Source organism: Anguilla anguilla, chromosome 8 (genome assembly GCF_013347855.1).
Source record: "Anguilla anguilla isolate fAngAng1 chromosome 8, fAngAng1.pri, whole genome shotgun sequence".
Classification (NCBI taxonomy): domain Eukaryota; kingdom Metazoa; phylum Chordata; class Actinopteri; order Anguilliformes; family Anguillidae; genus Anguilla; species Anguilla anguilla.
The window spans coordinates 23,328,140-23,347,464 of record NC_049208.1 but is presented as its reverse complement, the minus strand read 5'-3'; positions in this window follow the sequence as shown (position 1 = coordinate 23,347,464).

Genomic DNA, 19,325 nt, shown 5'->3' with positions numbered 1-19,325 from the left:
AAAAAGTTCAGCAGCGCAATGTAATTGGCTCCATCTGAGGATTAAAACATTACTGAACATTTTTTTTTTTCACAAAGGCAAAAGCTCCAAAAGGTTACACCTTCTGAAGTCATTTTATCATTAATAATTTATGCACCATTTCAAGTCTTAACAAATGACACATCAGTGAGGAGAGAGCATCATTTTAATGAACTTGCCTATTTACATATTCCTCTGGCTAGCTCTCCTTAATTAACATACAGTCTGTGCAGCTTGCTTTGCTTGGAAGTAAGTGAAGGAGAGACTAATCTGTGTGACACGCAGAATGCCTCATGAGCGGCAAACACGCCGTGCTTCACCGAGCCAACAGCATGGCATAAGGGACAGCATGGAGCGAGCACTGCACAGCACGCTGGGGAGGCTGCAGATTTTAAGAGGCGTTTCAGTCATGGCTGAAATCAAGTGTGACTAAATTCAGCCTCACAGAGAGCTGTACGACAGGCAAAGGCGGTTATGCGGCAAATGCAAATGGCTAGGGCGTACATTTAGGAGCCACAAAGATCAGTTGAGATTCTAGCAGAATGTGTAGCGGACATAATGTGCTCTGATGGGATGATTAGCCATTGATTTTGCCATTCTAAAGCTTTCTGTGCTAAATATAGTTTTTTTGACCTCTTCAGATGAAACATGCGAATTCACAGTGAATATCAAGTAGCTCAGTAAAAGCAGTGCAACAGTGGTAGATTTCCAGGATGTGCACATCTCTCTTTTAGGGGTTGAAGTTTGGCAACCAGGCTTATATAAAAGCACATAAAACAAGGATTTTTAAAAGTTAGAATATTTAATTAGGAATTACAATTCCTTCATGCACTACTAAACACAAAAATGCCAGTGTAATTTAAACTCCTACTCCTATTAAAACTGTTCCATCTCTCTATCAACTATTGTTGATGTTTTAAAACTTGATTGGAAATGTGAAAGGTACAGTTTAACTTCAAACAAACCATTTTTCTCGTAATAATGGATTGATGGGATCGTTTGTAACAATGTCATGTTTGTAAAGTCAGTTGTTACAATTTTATGTAGTAATGCAGTATAAGTACAAATGGAAATAAATACAGGAATTAAAATGATAAAAAAGAAACTAGAAATTCCGCCTCGCAGTTGTATGCCCCCGCCAACCAGTAGCCAGTTTGGGTATAAAATGTCACTTCATCATTTTATCCTATTAGACATTTGTGCAAAACTTTGTCATAATTAACGTATGAATTCTTGAGTTATGGCCAAAAACGTGTCTTGTGAGGTCACAGTGACCTTGACCTTTGACCACCAAAATCTAATCAGTTCATCCTTGAGTCAAACTGGACGTTTGTGCCAAATTTTAAGAAATTCCCTCAAGGCGTTCCTGAGATATTGCGTTCACAAGAGAATGGGACGGACGTGAGATCACGGTCAAAGTATGCATTTTTTCTGGTTCTGGGATTTATGGAATCCATTTGTTGGCTTTTTAATAGGCTGCTCTGAACACCTGGTCTGAGCAGGTGGGTGGCCAGGGTATAAATTGCACTCCAGACAGGCAAAAAAATTTCAATGAGCTGCGCCAAAATTGCAGTTTGCTTCTCGACTCTCCTCACACTTCATGTGTGAAATATTTCCTTCCTTCATCAACACAATAAATTCAATAATGTGATGTATATGGTGCAACAATAACAATAAAGAGTCAATTCTTGACCTTTGGCAGCAATAGCAGAGTATTCTCTGGTATGTCAGCATACGCTGTGCACATTTTGGAATTTTCTGCTTATCCCTACATGCAAATTTGCTACAAATCTGGGGCATCAGTAGACAGTAATTTTCAGGTTTCGCCAGCTTTCCAGATTACTTATCTTGTTTTTAAACCTCATCTCCAAGTTTCATTGGGCAGTTCCTTGGACTTCAAAACAGTTAAACTGATCTGCTGTTACAGCTGTGCAGTCTTACATGGTGATATTTATTGTGGATTTAAAATAATTGATCTCATTAATAATTGATGCCCAATTTATACAAAATTGGAATAATTTTAAGGTTTGTAATTCTTAATACATTTAAATACTTTATTTCATTTTGACAATATAGATAGTTATTTATATCGGGGAAAAAAATAGTGGGAAAAAATATACTTTAATTTGAATTTGCAACGCAACAAAGAAATAATCAATGGGTAGTGAAATCTTTCTGAAAGCACTGCATGTTTACAGTGAATTGCATTTTCCTGGTCCACAGTGAGTCATTTAGATACCAGGAGTAACTTAAGAGAGGTTTCATACTGGCGAATGTACAAAACATGACTCAATTAGACTCATTAGACTCAACCTAACAGACTCAATCAAAATCAATCCCAAATGAAGCTACTTAGGTTCTCCACTAGGGGACAGTGTTTTCTTTTCTAGCCCATGATGGACAGGAGGGAGAGTAAGCTAAAGAAATAGGTTTCAGATGGCAGGGAAACTCAGTAATACCATGTGTAGCATCGTCTGCTGTAGGTGCACATTCACCCCTCCAGCTATGGAATATTGAAGAGTTAATTGTGGTGAACTTACCTTGTTTGATTTGTGGGAGAGCTAATGGCATTGGTTTGGTGGGTGATAAAAGCACAATGTTACTTTTATCTATGTCATTTACACGTGGTAAAGCCAGTCCATCTCTGGATATAATGGCACCCTTCCTGTTATTTATGTCATGACCTAGTCTAGGATGACAAGGACTGTGGGACAGACAAAACAATGTGATGTAATTTCCAGGTCTTCTCTTTATCTACATTGTTCTGGAGGCTCAATGTGACTTAATTAATTATACATTTTTCAAAGACAAGATGGTGCAAAATGTTTGAACTAAATTAGGTTTTAAGTAGCAAACTCGAATGATTTAACATAATATGGAAAGCCATTAAGTCAAATATGAAACAGAATGTAATTATAATAAGAATCCCAGAGAGGAGACAAAAGGTTGGGTCAGAGCAATAGAGTAAATCCAGCACATTTAATCAAGGTCTAGCATTTATCCTCACTACAACTATAAGTTTATTTATGACTCACATTTTAAAACTATTAAACATGTCACTCACTAATTGATTTGAAATATCAGTTCTGTTTTGTTTTTCGACAATAAGTCAGCTCAGTGCAGTTTACACCCAAAAAGGACATTCATACCTTCCAAAAATGTAAAATAATAACATAATAATGTATATGAATGTTCACAGGTGAGAACTGGCCATTCAGCCCATCTACAGTTCTACTATTGGAACCTGTTGTTAGATTGAATACATTGAAGTGAAAATATAGTTTCAGAAAGGAAATATCGCCAAATCTGAGTCATAATGAGTTGGAAGTGCTGACATTCCTTCATTACAAGCATACAGATAAACACAGTGCTATTGTTAATGTCCTTATAAGAAAGAATACTTTAGCACAATGGGCAACTTTATAATTCAAACTTTTGTGTATGGGTATCAGGAAACACTATATAATGCTTTGACTTAAGCGATATTGGCGGAGGGAGCTCTGAGAGGATTCAGTTCTGACAACTAGAACAAAAAACATTTCACCCATTTAATTATGCTGAAAAAAGAGAAAAGAATAAAGATTCAGCATCCCAGAAAATAAGGATTTTAAGGTAGAGGATTTACAGTATAAGGGTGATGGATGGGGGCCATTGACCTCTCCAACAGGAGGGATGCTTTCATTATCCTCCAGCAGCTGCATGGTCACCCAGCGCTGTGGAGGCTATTGGCCTGCATTCTCTCGCAGCAAGAAACGGAACTCAAGCTCTATGAAGCCGTGTTCTCAATCAACACCGGAGGAGCGGGTATTCATGTAACTTTCAGCTCTCTATTGCCTTCTGCTGCAGGTTTTGCAGTTGATGAGCTTTGGACCAAAGAGAATTTCTTTCCTTCAGTTGGAAATTCCCATTCTCAACAATTGCAATATCGAAATTCCCGAACCATGGTTCCTTGTAATCAAAGGACTTTACAGGTTTAGGTAGTTTCATTCTGGCCGTATACCAATGCAGAAAAGTGAAAATACAAGACAACAGATGACCAAAACATGGTGATGCTATTTCCAGGATTGACTGAAAGAAAAAAATAATTTCAATAGTTCTATTGACTGAATAATATTATTGTGTATTTTGACAACAACTGATTGCTTGCTGCTATAGCACTAGATACATATCAGGATGTATTTCCAATTTTTTTAAACAAAGGTTACAGACATGGGCAGTCACACAAGAAATAAATGAAAAAAGATGCCAAATCACAGCTTATTTGTTCCAAATAATCCAAAATTCAAAAACCAAAAGACAGCAGAATATTCCAATAGCGCTAGAGATGAATTGTAGAATGCCAGACCTAGATGCTGGACTCAGATGCCCACTTCCAATTAACTGTTACAAACTCAGGTTGCCCAAAAACTGCTGACTAAAGGAAAGCCTCCCAGAGCAGAAGGGGATAGACACACACACACACACACACGCACACACACACACAGGCACACCTAAAATGCCAACCCACCCGCCCCCACCCAATTCCTGCTTCTTATCTCCTGGCTATGCTGGAACGAGCGCTTTGAAGCTTCCAATGGCTGAGAACGGGCAATTGGTCAATTAGATGTCTGACACAATATTCTATAAATACTCAATAAAGTTCACAGAGAGACTTCAGCTCTCTCAATGTCTCTCATTTTTCACCCCTGAATTCTTTTGTGTCTTTTACCGTTCATAGTAAAATCTTGTGTCTTTCACCATTAATTTTAGGGGTTATACAATAATACAATACAATACAATAAGCTCTTATATAGCGCTCTTCATGCGTACATCCCAGGGCGCTTTACAATAAAAATTAAAAAAAAAATTACAACTAACTTTTCAAACTGCACAATACCATGCTGCTTTGTGGTGTGCCTTTATGTCAAATTGTTATATTCAGTCATACTTGCTAAATTGGAATTCAATGGTGCTGAGTCCGGAGAGTCTCTTCATGTTTCTTTATTTTTATTTTTGTTACAGGAGAGCAGAACTGTCATTGGTGCAGCTCTCAATTCTGAGTCCAGGTGGAAAGATCTGATCAGGTTTCTCTCTAAAATGTAAATGAACACTTTCCAGGAAATAAAACCTATTAAAAATGTGCAATGAAAAATAAAATAATTTGTCTTTATATGCTTGGCCATGTTGCTTCTTTAATAAATGTTCTATATTCTGTAATTGTTTTCTTTATTATATCTCACCATTTACAATTCTTACCAGAACCAGAATGATGAAAATCTGAAATAGTTGGGTGTATAGTCGAGTGGGGATTAAGTACCTCTGCTACATGCATATTCTGAAAAACTAGTCAGGAACTGCTTAGGAAAGAAAGGATTAATTAAAAGGATTAATTAACAGAGCAAACTAACACAGCAAATAAATGGGTTACTATCTTAGTTCATACTTAATGAGAACATTTTTGAACTTACCTTGATAACCTTGACACAGATAAAACCGAGTCTTCTGAAAATACTGTCAGTACACGTACACTTCAGGTGGTTTTTTCTATGGAATATTGCTGCTTCATACTTTTACATTCATTGTGGACTGTAACATGATTGAAAGTGATGCAAAAAATGTCCAATTTTTCATTCTTAATTAATTGCAATCATGTATTTATATTACTGTAACCTTATTTTAACCTTAAGTTAACTGTTACCAGCAGAAATCAGGTTCTTTTTAGACTTGAGCATTCTTTTTTTTGTTGATGGTTTTATGAATGACACATCTGTTTTTGTGACCTGCAAAGGCCTCTTGTGAACAGTTTTTCTTGCCCACATATTCTTCAGCAGTAATTTGAGATTGCTCCTTTGTCGAGTTTTATAATCAATGGAAGCTGTGAATTGTTACCATTTGATAACTGTTTTTCCACATGAGGTTAATATCTGAAGTTATCCTTTATAATGTATTGGGTGTATTTCTAAACAATTTATTTTGTCAATAAATAGCCAGCTGAAATCATATTTGAAAATTTGAAAATAAGCCCTTGTTTTCTCCCAAATTGTACTCCAAAGCTTATCTTATCATGGCAACTTTGCTGTCGATGCTTTGAGACACTGCACCAGCTGATGTGCATAGTATTTTTGTCTGTGTGACTGTATTAATCTTCTCAGTCGAGGAGTCAATGCATCACAATAAGCCATCAGTGCCTAAATACTCCCGTTGTTAAAATATGACGGTTGTGTGCCATCATGTATTTACCAGGCATAACATTATGCTGAAACACAATATTTTATCACAACAGTACCCAAGAGTATCATGATTTCATTATTGAAAATATTTTACTCTTGCTTCCCACAACAGCATATTTGCTGGCAATGTATATGGAAATGGCAGATATTCGGAAAATGGATGACTGATTTTTGAAGAACTGATCAAAACTATTTGCGCCATGTCACAAAGAAATAGAATGATGACAGCTGTAACTGGGGGCAGTGTACAGACAGAATAAATGTGGCTTTTCTTGAAAATGGGTGACATCTGCCTGGACAGTCATCAGTGAGATGAGAATAAGCCAGACTGCAAATCACTCAGCTCAAACATTAAGAGATGGATGGATAGGCTGGTAGGGTGAAAAACTAAATAACTCCTGTCAAAAATAATGAACATAGTCATTGTATAAATATCATTGAAATGTCAAACATAAACAGGTCTGTTTTTTTTCTTTTTTCTAATGAATCGCTTCCAGACATTAACATGTCAACACCTGTTGAAAATATAACATTTGAATGAGGAATAAGGAATGATTTTGACATGTATGCTTTGAAATGTGCTGTTATTCAACATTTTCATTTTCAAAAATGAAATCTTTAAAACATGCAACGGCATTGAAATTTAGTGCAAAAACAAACCACAAATGCTTATAGTTATATTTAGTGTGATTCACATTAGTGCTACATTTTAATATCGAAATTATATTTTGAATTTTATCCTTTTTCTCATTACAATATTAAATGTCTAGTTCTTGTTTTATGTATTTTTAAATGTTCTTCCTCAGCACTTGGAAAAGCAGAGTCCTATTTTAATGGCAAATGTATCTCAGATGCAGATAAAGTTTCCCCAGGATATCAGTTACCATATTCATTAACGATTAATAAAAAAATATATGATGATACTACCAATCAGGGGCGACATAGTTCAGGAGGTAAGAGCGGTTGTCTGGCAGTTGGAGGGTTGCTGGTTCGATCCCCTGCCTGGGCATGTCGAAGTGTCCCTGAGCAAGACACCTAACCCCTAATTGCTGTGGTGAATGCGAGGCATCAATTGTAAAGTGCTTTGGATAAAAGCGCTATATAAATGCAGTCCATTTACCAGATGATTCGTTCCAATAAGTTTGTTTTAATTAGTAGAAAAAAATGACAGTCAGCTTAAATTAAAACATATATCATAGTGGAATTATTTGAAAAGATAAAGCATTTTATGCATCCAAAAATTATTATCTTGTACTCTCATGTTCTATGGTTTGAGGTTGTCATACTCAATCTATCTAGTTGGTTCAGCCCCACTGCAGGGATGCCACCCTTTGTCCACTGTGGCGTGACTAGCCATAAGACTGAGTGATGTCCTCTGGTCGGCAATGACATACACATACACCAGGATTTGTGGTAAAACTTTTGATGTCTGTTTTTGTAATATTTTGCTTCATATTCATATTTTATTCAAATGTAAAACTGGTCTAGATCATCAATTCAAAGGTTTAAAGTATCTATTATGGAAGGTGACAGTGCCAATCCCTGTATACGGAATGCACAAGCTTTATGTTGAAAAAACATCTGCATATACAAAAAAAAAAAAAAATGATTTAAATTTCCATAGGCTCAAATATTTCTACTGTTGAAGCCAAATCTGTATAGCTCTGTGGCTGTAGTGGAACTATTCTGCAACAGCAACAGGCACATCAACTGATGCAATGGATAGTCTTCTGCTCCGAGTATCAATGAGTTCTATACCATTCCAATAAAAAACAAACAAAAAAAAAACATAATGGACAGGAAAAAACCCAGATATTCCTTGGATGATGAGCTGAACAAGGGGGGAGAGGGGTGGGTCAACCCCACCATCCTCATCATCTGGGCCTTTTAGGCCAGATTGCTGTGTAACTGCATAAATGATTGCAAGGCCTTTTATCACTCTCAGAAAAACCTCTACATGTGTGAGGATGGTGGGATCAGAAGTTAGAACTCCAAAGATTACAAAATCCTCTCACTAGCTTTAGTCTTTTAGTAATCACTGAGTACTATACAGATCTGCAATCATAAAATTTGCAGGTCCTTCATAACCCATTGTGGGAACATCGCACCAAAGCTATTTGTGAATTTATTTTCCCCTATGACCTCTAAAAGACTAAGCTTGACTTATTTGAAACAATTGAGCCTCTTTCCTATGAATGTTGACAGATGACAGACATTGGTTTGGTGGTAAAAAATGGGGTGTAACTGATGAGAAAGAGGACTTTGTGGACTTAAATGAAGAAAAACCACATTCTGCAACATGTATTTAAACAGAAAATAATTACTGCTAAAAGAGTAGTCATTTAATTTCACTTTCTCTTCTACTCAAAAACAAAAGCATAGCCTACACAAAAAAGGTCGTTCTTTTTCACACAGACAATGACATGATCTGTTGAAACTGTGTAGGTAGTTTTTTGTCCAAGCTGAATGAAAGTAAAATACTCATTTCTGCAGACAAACTGAGAGATTTCTTTGTTTCTCTACATGCACTTAAACTGGGCAATTCTAAAGTACAAGGAAAAAAAACCTTTCAGACGTCATTTAGTTGCTGTTTATTTTCCTTTGTTTCAATAAACTTTTTAAAATGTATGGTCATTTAAAACATTATTTCGGGAGTCATGTGACCTGCTGGGAAGATGGCAGCTTAGCTTTCTCACTCCGTCCTCACCTCCCCCCAATTTTATTTTTTTAAAACCTATTTCTGTTATAGTTTCCTCCTTTGTTTGTTAGTTTAAAACTTGTGACAACAGAAAGATTCTGATAATGTAGGGAAAAAAAGACTTTCTCTCAGTTCAGACGCCTCCAAAAGATGCTGACGACCACAACTAATCCATGTTCACCGCCATTATAGACGCTGTCTTAAAGAAACATAGACAGTACCCTGAAACTCAGCTCTCATGCATAGAGGAAAGTACTCATGGTTTGGAGCTCCAGGAAGTACATTGCAATACTCAAAGGACATGAAGGAACTGAGAACTAGCCTTACAAATATTCGGGTAAGAACTGAAAAGATCGAGAAATCATTAGCATTCTGTCATGCAGCCTTAGATCAGCTTGAAGCCAAGATGGCGGACCTGGAGGATCACCATCGGCAGTGCAATCTTTACATAATTAACCTGCCTGAGAACTCAGAAGGTTCAGATACAGTCACTTACCTACAAAATTCCCTTCCAAAATGGTTCCGCACCCTGTGGTAAAAGGATCGAGATTATGCATGCTCATCGCATCCATCATGGGTGAACGGGAATAGCAGACAGACCCAGGACACTCATTTTTATTCTCCTCCAGTATCCAGACTGCCAGTTGATCCTTCAGGCCGCCAGGAAACCAAACGGCAAGGATGTCTAATTTTTTCCCGGCTCGTCGACGTAAGTCTTTTTCTCCCTTTATTGCACCTGTAAGAGCATGTGGCTTACAAACTTTCTTATTATACCCTGCAGTGCTAAAAGTAATTCATGGGTCGGATCAACATTTCTTCAAATCCCCGGCTGAAGCTAAGGCCTTCCTGGATACTCTGGAGTTCAGTCCCACGACACACTGTCCTCTACAAAACCTATCATGCCCGATCAACATCCACAGCTGAGTTGATGGATCCCTGAGGCACTCTACAATGCATCAGCGACCATAAGTTTATTTTGCCACTTTACTATATGTTTTTATCTGCACTATGTGACTCTTAGGACTGTTTTTTTTTTTTTCTCCTACTGGGTAGGATCCAAGTAAAACATGTACCGTCTCAGTTTTTCTTGATCGATTTAGCTTACATTGCGAATAGTCTAGCTCTACAATGGGGTATCCACAGGTTAGCAACTAAACTGGGGAAAACAAATTTTTGTTGTTGTATTTTGGGAGGAGGGGAGGTGGGTTAAATGGGGAGGTTCGTCATCCTTGTTCCTACAGTGTCACAAGAATTAATTAATGTACGGATGGGTAATCAGAACGTTCGTTTTTTGGGCATTTTCTTATCTAACATGTATAACAGCACTTTCTGTAATCTGTGCTATTTTGGGGTGAGGGTTCTATTGTTCGGTTTCCTGGCAAAAAAGAAAAGAAGGATCATAGGTACTTGTATTTCTCTAGCAACACTTGTAGGTTATTTTTGCGCCATTATTCATATATGCCACTTTTGTAACTGATGCAGTACGGGAAGGACCTGAATGTTTCCTTGCATCTGCTTTCAAACAATATCATTTACTTTAGTTTTTATAATTGACATTTCAACAGTTTCCCTCAACGTGCGGGACCTCAACAGCTTTAATCAACTGTACTAATGCAATATAACTTTTGTGCACATTTAGACATTGCCGCTCACCTGAAATCACAAGACATACAGTACATCATGGTTAGCCAACTGTAACCTGGCGTGCTCTGTCTACTACTGTCTTCATACCGTCAGTTAATTTAAAAAAATAATAAAACCAGAGCACCGATAACGCCGTTTTCACTGCTGTATTGGCATATCTTAGGGCTATTGTCGGGTTTATCTTGTTGCTATGATGGAATACGATTTTTGAGTGGTGAAAGAATATTTTTATGAATGCCCAGATAGACAATATTGTCCATTATGTCAAGGGTGGGGGGTGTTTTTTAGATGAGACTGCAGGGAGGGGGTGCGTGTTAAAGAAACGACCAGAGTGGCAATGGTGGCATGGCGAAACTCCGTATTCGGCATAGTTGTCATGTATCGTCTATTAATGAAACTAAAACAAAGCGTTTCTGTTTTTAACTCATACTTTGGTTGCAGTAGCACTGAATGTCTGAGTTCAGTAATCTTGGTACACCAGCGTGCCGACCACTAGGGGCTTTGCGCTAAGAGGTTAAAATACCAACTTCCGCTTATGCCCTGCCCACTTCCGGTTTAAGCCACACCCATTCCGAGGATGAATACGGATACAGATAATTTTGTTGGTTGAACAGATACAGATACGGATAATGGTGTACTCGCTCATCCCTAGGTACTAGTAGCTGGTATGAATTATCTCCAGTTTGTAGAGAGTGTAATATGCCATTAGAAATACCTTTTCAACCATCAACTCACAGAGGCAAAGCTTGGGACCTGAGAGATAATTTTTCTGGGAAGAAAACAGACCATGGAAATAATTATTTAATAATTGTTCAATTATTTGTTAGAAAAATTACAGTCAATGATACAAATTGAATGTCAACATCAAAAATCATAATATGACCATTAAATATATCAGTGAGCCTTGGACAGATGAATGGAAAGAAAATTTACATCCTTTCAATTAATCATACAATGCATTATTAATTAAGCTTAGTGATTTAACATTCTGTTTTATAATCGTATACTCATAATCATTACCTCATAAAACTCAGCTGTAAAGCCTTAACCAAATTAATCAGCAGCTATAAGGAATTTCATATTCAATTATATTGTATCATTTTCTTGATGTTTCTAGCTAGTCGTCACGTCTCCTAGTTTGACTTACCATAACTTTCTGACCTAGCCAATGCTTACTGTGTGACCTGGACTGTGTTCATGGCTATGAATAACTGTTACATAATGAATATTGTACCCTATCGGACCTGTGTTGTTTAGTTGTTCCAGTGATACTTGAATAAATGAATGTAATTCAGTCACATATTACAAAAAAAAAAAAAAAAAAAAATATATATATATAGTGTTGCCTGAACAAAACAGCTTAGTTCCTTTTTGTCCTGTGGCCTGCAATGTCTCTTACAGTGGGCATCAGTTTCTATGAGTGCTGTTCTGAAGTGAGCACTAAACATGCTTGCTTTTAGCAGCAGACATCCATGACCTGCACACACTTACATTACACACATTATCTAGTAATCGGAAAGCTCTGTTATCACCCCTTGTTTTGCAAAATGAACACACACATACACATGCATGCACAGTATATCTACTGCATTTATTTACATAACCAATTCTGATACATTGCGAGAGAGGATTTTGCATGCAAATCTGAATATAATGATTTTGAATCACACTTTCCATCCTGTGCTGTCTTTGATGGTAAAAAATGTAATAATTGGTTGCATTTACAAGCCACCAGACACAAACATTGACACATTTAATAGCACCCTGTCATGTACCCTATAGAAAATAAGCAGATAAGGTAAAGCATGCTCCCTTCTAGGTTACTTACCATCTGTTTAATATAACCGCAGGCGATAATTAATGGGGTCCAAGCAGCATAAGGTAGTTACAAATTTTTAAACTGTAAGAACACATTGGATGAATGGTGCAAAAATGTCTCTGTCGTGAAATTTGACTTCAACAGTCAACATGCATACAAGTTTCATGACAGTTTAACATTTCTAAGCCTGTCACATGCCCACTAACAATTAATTGGCAGATTCTGGCCATATTTTTTTCAGCTATGACTTTTCATTGCACATCCAGATGGTAGACTGACACAAAGACATATTATTTAATAATTGGTAAAAAACCAAACATCAGGCAACCCTGGCTGGGTAGCTAGTGGTAACATTACTTACAGGTCTTTTCATCCCCTTGGCGAAATTCAGCTGACACCATTGAGGAAAAGCACTTCCAAGGTTAACTGTAATTGTTGAAGTCTTTTTGCTTCGCTGTATCTGGGTCATTACAGTGGCTAGCTAGCAACAACACAAACACATCATGTAAATCTGATCCCAAACCACAGGCTCTGTAACCGCACCCACACCTCCCCACACTGAAAACAGCACCATACCCAGAAACATCCTGAACACATTTTAGTAGGACAAATAGGGGTAAAGGGGCACAAATTCAGCAAAAGTACATAAAGACAGAGGTTGCCAGTGCATCACCTGGGGCCTCATTTATAAAACGGACTTACGATCAATTTTGATCTTAAATATGACTTACGCAGAAAATCATGTATAAGTAGTTATTTATAAAACCTTACTTTGACGTGGAAATGATCTTATCTCTACGCAAAGTCTAGACTTGACGTAAATGATTTCCCTGTTGGCTATGTAGGGGCATTGCAGTTTGGGACGCATATGCATCCAAGCCTGTGGTGAACTTTGCATTAGCTTTATGAACAATTTGTTCACTGCAGCGGCAACACACTACCAAGCTACCTGTTTGGCTTTGTTTGTCAACCCACTGTTTAGTCCACCAAATAATACGTGTTGCCTGGCTTCAATCTCCTCTACCATCGCCGTGATCTCGTCTTCCAAAAAGTTTGCTTTCCTCTTTCCATGGTTATTCCTGACTAAACCCTCATTTGTACTAGCATTATATAAGGGGAAATCGCTGATTGTAAGGCATGTTCAGGTGCCGTCAATTTTAAGTTAATTTAAGATTTATAGATCATAGGTGTGTAAGTTACAAATGGGCTTCTTAGAACCTGCGTAAGCAAGGTTTTTTTATTTTTTATTTGACCTTTATTTAACCAGGTAAAATCAGTTGAGAACCAATTCTCATTTACAATGATGAACTGGCCAAGAGGCGTCAGCAACAGTAAATAGGTAAAATAAACAGTCAGCACAAAATGACGCATACAGTATAGATACAGTACAGTACATACATACAGTATGACACGACAGTACATAAGAAACGGCAAAAGACGGCATAGGTAAATAAAATAAATAAAAAGTCAATAAATAAAATCAATAAACCAATAAATAAACACTATGTGCAAGAGAAGGTGAGTTACTGGATATTCTTTGTACAGTTGTAACGGGAGAGAGAGTGAAGAGAGGGCTGGTCAGCAGGTGCAGCAGTGAACTATGACCTGTTGCAGATTTTGTTTGAACATGTTGAGAGATGTGAGAGCTGTGAGTTTGAGTGTGTTTTATAGTGTGTTCAAATTGTTTGCAGCGGCAAAACGAAAGGAATTACGGCCAAAGACAGTACGGACTTTTGGAATGATGAGCATTATGAAATCACTGGATCTTAAGCGGTAATTGCTGTCGGAAATGTGCAGGAGGTTTGAGAGGTAGCAGGGTGTCTTTCCCAGGAGTGTTTTATAAACTAATTGCAGCCAATGTTGTAGCCGCCTGGTATGAAGGGAGGGCCAATCCACCAGTTTGTAGAGATCACAGTGGTGAATGGTGAAGGGTGCGCATGTCGCAAAATGGATTGCTGAGTGGTGGAGTGTGTCGAGCTTGCTAAGGCTGCCCTTTGATGCCATTTTATAGATTATATCACCGTAGTCAAACAGAGGAAGGATGGTCATTTTCACAAGAGTGTATTTGGTGGAGTGCGTGAAAGAAGCCTTGTTTCGATACAGAAAACCAAGTCTAGCTTTGACTTTAGCCAGAAAGTTATTGATGTGAGTGTTAAATGAGAGAGATGAGTCCAACCAGAGGCCAAGGTATTTATAGGAGCTGACAAACTCCAGTTCCAAGCCATCAGCACTGAAAATCTTGGGGGGGCTGGAGATGTTGAGATTTTTCCGGTCAAACAGCATACATTTGATCTTTTTGGAGTTGAGGAGCAGGTGGAGGTTGTGGAAAGACTGCTGGATAGAGGTGAGGCTTTGTTGAAGAGTAGACACAGCAGCATGGAGTGAGGGGCCAGCTGAATATATGATAGTATCATCAGCATACAGATATATCCGGGAGCTACCAACGGCCTTGGCTACCTCGTTAATGTAGATGGAGAACAAGGTTGGGCCTAAGATGGAGCCTTGAGGCACACCTTTAGTGATGGAAAGTGGTTCCGATGTGATGTTTTCGGTCTTCACCCTCTGGACACGATCAGCAAGGTAGCTGGCAAACCAGTTGCAGCATCTGCTGGACAGGCCAATGCTACTAAGTCTTTGCAGGAGGATATTATGGTCGACTGAGTCAAAAGCCTTGGCTAGGTCTATAAAAGCAGCTACACAGACTTGCTTGTTGTCCATGGCGGTAACAATGTCGTCAAGGACCTTCAGGGTAGCGGTGATACATCCGTGGCCTGTCCTAAACCCAGACTGCAGGTCAGACAGAATGTGATTAGAGTCAATGAAGTGAATTAGTTGTTTATGAACCAGTTTCTCTATGACTTTGGCCAGGCAGGGCAAGATGGAAATTGGCCTGTAGCAGTTCGGGTCAGAGCCAGAGCCTCCTTTGAAGAGGGGGAGAATCATGGCAGATTTCCAGTCAAGGGGGAATACAGACAGTTGAAATGACAAGTTAAACAGGCTTGTAATGGGGGCAGCAATAATATGAGCCACTTTTAAAAACACAGGGTCAAGCCCATCAGATCCAGCTGACTTGTTTGGATCTAACTTAATGAGTTCATCCAGGACTTCCGAAACCATAACAGGTTGAAGGGAGAAGCTGTTAACGCTGGATGATGAAGTAGGAGTATGAGTTGAGGCAGTGTTAGGAGCAGCTGCATCAAAGACATGAGATGACTTCACGAAGTGGTGGTTGAACAGCGTGGCCATGCGTGGTTTATCATTAACAACAATTTCACCGAATTTCATAGAGGTGGGTAGATGAGGAGAAGCAAGTTTGTTTTCCATGGACTTGACTTTTTTCCAGAACTTCTTGGCGTCAGATCCGCAAGCTGAGAATTTCTCTTTGAAATGATTGATTTTAGCTTTCCTGATCGCCTGTGTGGTTTTGTTTCTGCATTGTCTGAAGGCCAGCCAGTTGGCGAGAGACTGAGAAGACCTAGCTCTCCGCTATAAGGCATTTTTTAGTTGGATCAGAGCAGCCAAGTCGTGAGTAAACCAGGGGCTGTAACGATTCTTGGTCCGGAATCATTTCAGTGGGGCGTGTTTATCAATGATAAGGCTAAAGGTATTCTTGAAATAAGACCAGGCAGCATCCACAGAGGTGGTAAGGTTGATTCTATCCCAGTTCACAGCTTCAACATCATGTAGGAAGCCCTGATTGTCAAAGTTTTTCAGTGAGCGCTTGGTCGTAATCACTGGTGGGCGTTTGACAGAGAGACCAGAGTGAACACACGCAATGGCACAGTGGGCACTCAAGTCTCGACTGAAGACTCCAGTTTGATGCTCAGTATCTTTTATGAATCGAACGTAAGCACACTGTCGGAAATGATCTTCAGACTAAGTTCAAGTATAAATCTAAGAATATTTTTATGAATTAGGTCCCAGGGGCATCGTAGTTGGGGGGGTCGGGTGGGGGGGGGGGGGGGGGGAAGTGGAACTGACTGCCCAGAATTTTGTGCTACACCCCTGTGTATCACAGATATATCTTAGTATGGTTATTTTATAATACTTTCAAGGTAAAAACCCTATAGAGTATGCCTTTGAAACGGGTGTGTTGGGCAAAAACAAAGAGACCTAAACACTATTACAAAAAATAAAAAATCTGAAAGAGGCTTGTCTGAAACTGTATTGCTCATTTTATTGTAATAAAATGCAGAAATTTCTAAATAGCCAGCACCAAATTCGAGGATATGTAGCATATGTATTATGTAGCTTGATGAAGCTTCAAAATCAGTTCAATACTTCACAGTGTAGACTGAATAGAATACATATTCAATCCACAATGCAGTATTTTTGGAGTAGATAAGCTATTGGAATCATAGAAAGCTTGCAGCTGAAATAGCTGGGGGGGTGAGGGGTGCAGAACCAGAGGGAAGGAATGTCATACCATGGAGTTACCACAGCTATTATGTACCAGTACCACAAAAATGGAATCTCAAAAACAAGAGAGTTGGGCCTCTTAAAAAATAGGCATATTTCTTATAATCCTTCAGGATATAATAGTGAATCCATTTACATTATGCCTGTAGCAGTCTTTGTCCATATTGCCTCTTTTATGTGCTCTCTTCTGAGACTGAGTAATTGCCTTGGTTGAAGTGTCTTGTAACAGGTGATCCACTGTGATTTCCCTGAAAAGCCCTCTTGTGTTCAATGATAGTGTTTTGAACTTCCTGTTATACCGTACTTTACATGGAAAAATTTTCTAACGCTGAATCCCTTAGAAGTGGCATAGCTTGTGAATTTATCAGTTTTTCCTCAAATTATCAAATGCTGGATCCATAAAATGTAAACACTTCTACATTATAATAAAGGGGCTAGCAGTGGGAGTAGGAACATAGAACAAATCTTTTCAGCAAGTCACATTCACTGTCCAGATGCTCATGATCAGACAAATTGAGGACACATCTGACTGTGGTTGCCCATATGGTGATGGTACGTTTCTAAATCCCAAGGACTGATTTGGAAACTTTTGAATTGCTGATATCCAACATCTTTTCATGTGTTACACTGTTTCTGTCAAATGTTTTAAGAGCAATTAAATTTTTTCCAAGCTTAAAAGCCCATCTGCTGCAATACTATAATTATCAGCATTTCAATACTTTTCAGCCCTATCTCATCAAAATAATTGCACGCTTGTACCCTATAAGCACCATCTCATTATATATGACATATTCTTTATGTCACCACAGCAACTGCATACATACCATCGTTTCACTGTACTGAGTTAATGAGATTACTTTTTCTGCCACTGTGGGTACTGAAGGTCAATGGAAATCATTTTCATTTTCTGCAAAAGGATTTGTAAGAAATTAGGTAGTTTTGATGTTGGAAATGTGACAGTTTATTACATAACCTTATAGTTGCAAATAGAAAGTGATGCCATTTGCAGCAAATGTAATCCAAGATAGTCCCTTTGGGTTCATGGAGTAATTTAACAACTATGTAAAGGCTGGCTAGGTCTGAATGCCCTATTAGTGTTCTCTGTTTTCAAAGGAGAGAATTAAATGTTTATTCAGGCCACTGGAGTTAACTGAAGTCACTGTCATGTTCATGGATCCATCTTAAGATAATACATCTTTTGTGACATGGCGCTTAATCCTGCTGGAAGTATCAATTTGAATAAACAAAAAAACATCCAGTGAGCGGCAGTTCTGTTGGCGAAGACACGTTTTTAAAGATGGAGGTCAGAGGAGGATGGGGATCTCTGAACACACTACACATCAAACTTTGAACCGGACGGGCTACAGCAGCAGAAGGCCACTGCTGTCAACAGTAGAACAGGAATGTATGCATAAGGTAAGTCTCAAAAGGAAAACATGTCATTTTTGTATGCTAGCTATAGGAGGAGTGAGATAAATGCTGCTGCCAAATACTAGCCCTGAAATGCACACATAAGCATAAAGCTGTATGTCATTTTCTCTTAAAAACCTGCAGGCATAGGTGTAGGACCATATCAGTGCAGCCTCCCTTGTGCCCTCATGGCATTTTAGGACCTTTCCTCTCTAACACTAGCAACCAAGTTATTAAAAAAGAATAAAAGATGGCCAATTATTCCATTATTCACAGATCCTACACCATTGCATGAGCACCACTCAGACAACCAGTGATTTAGTGGCTAATGTAGCCAGTCTACTGTAGTCCTTGTCACTCCTGTGAGCTTGGAGTGGCCAGAACATACTTCTGGACATATCTTTTTTTGCCAACTTAAAAAAAAAAAAAACACCAATTCAAAGTTACTTTTAATGACCTCTGACTGAAACCGATGCCATTGGTGCTTTCAGTAATAATTCTAGAGAATTTACTTTTTTAGCCCATACCTTCACATTTGCTTCTGCATCAGTAGCTCTGGCCCCAGGCATACACTGCACTATGCTCACCTGTGACTGTTCTCCCAATGTTTCAGAGAATACTTTCACCTATGATCGTGGTCTTCTCAGTCGCTGTGTTACAGAGTGGTGCAAATTGATTAGAAACATGAGTCTGATATTGCGTAGTGGCCCCAGGCTGACAGCAGTGTTTGTTTTGCACCTTGACAAAATTTTGCTGCGAGGAAGATTTCTGGCAAAGCTAGCCGATGGATCAGATAAAAGAGAGAGTCCTCTCTATCCTGAATCAGATATGATGTCTTGGGTGGGCTGCTAAGTAAATTGGTTCAGTGGGCTCAGCGGAGGGAAAGAAAAACAGTATTATGGATGGAGCAGTAGAAGGAGAAAATGTAATAAAGAAAACTTTTTGCAAGTTCATTGGTAGCTTGTATGTAGTGTGTTATGTTAAATCAGCAAACAGGAAAGAGCATCGCTGTGATGCTCTTATGCTGTATGCAAGGGGCCCTGCTGCTTTTTCTGAGCTGAATTTTCCTGTCTGATTTGAGTAGCTGATCTGTTCCTTGAGATTTAGA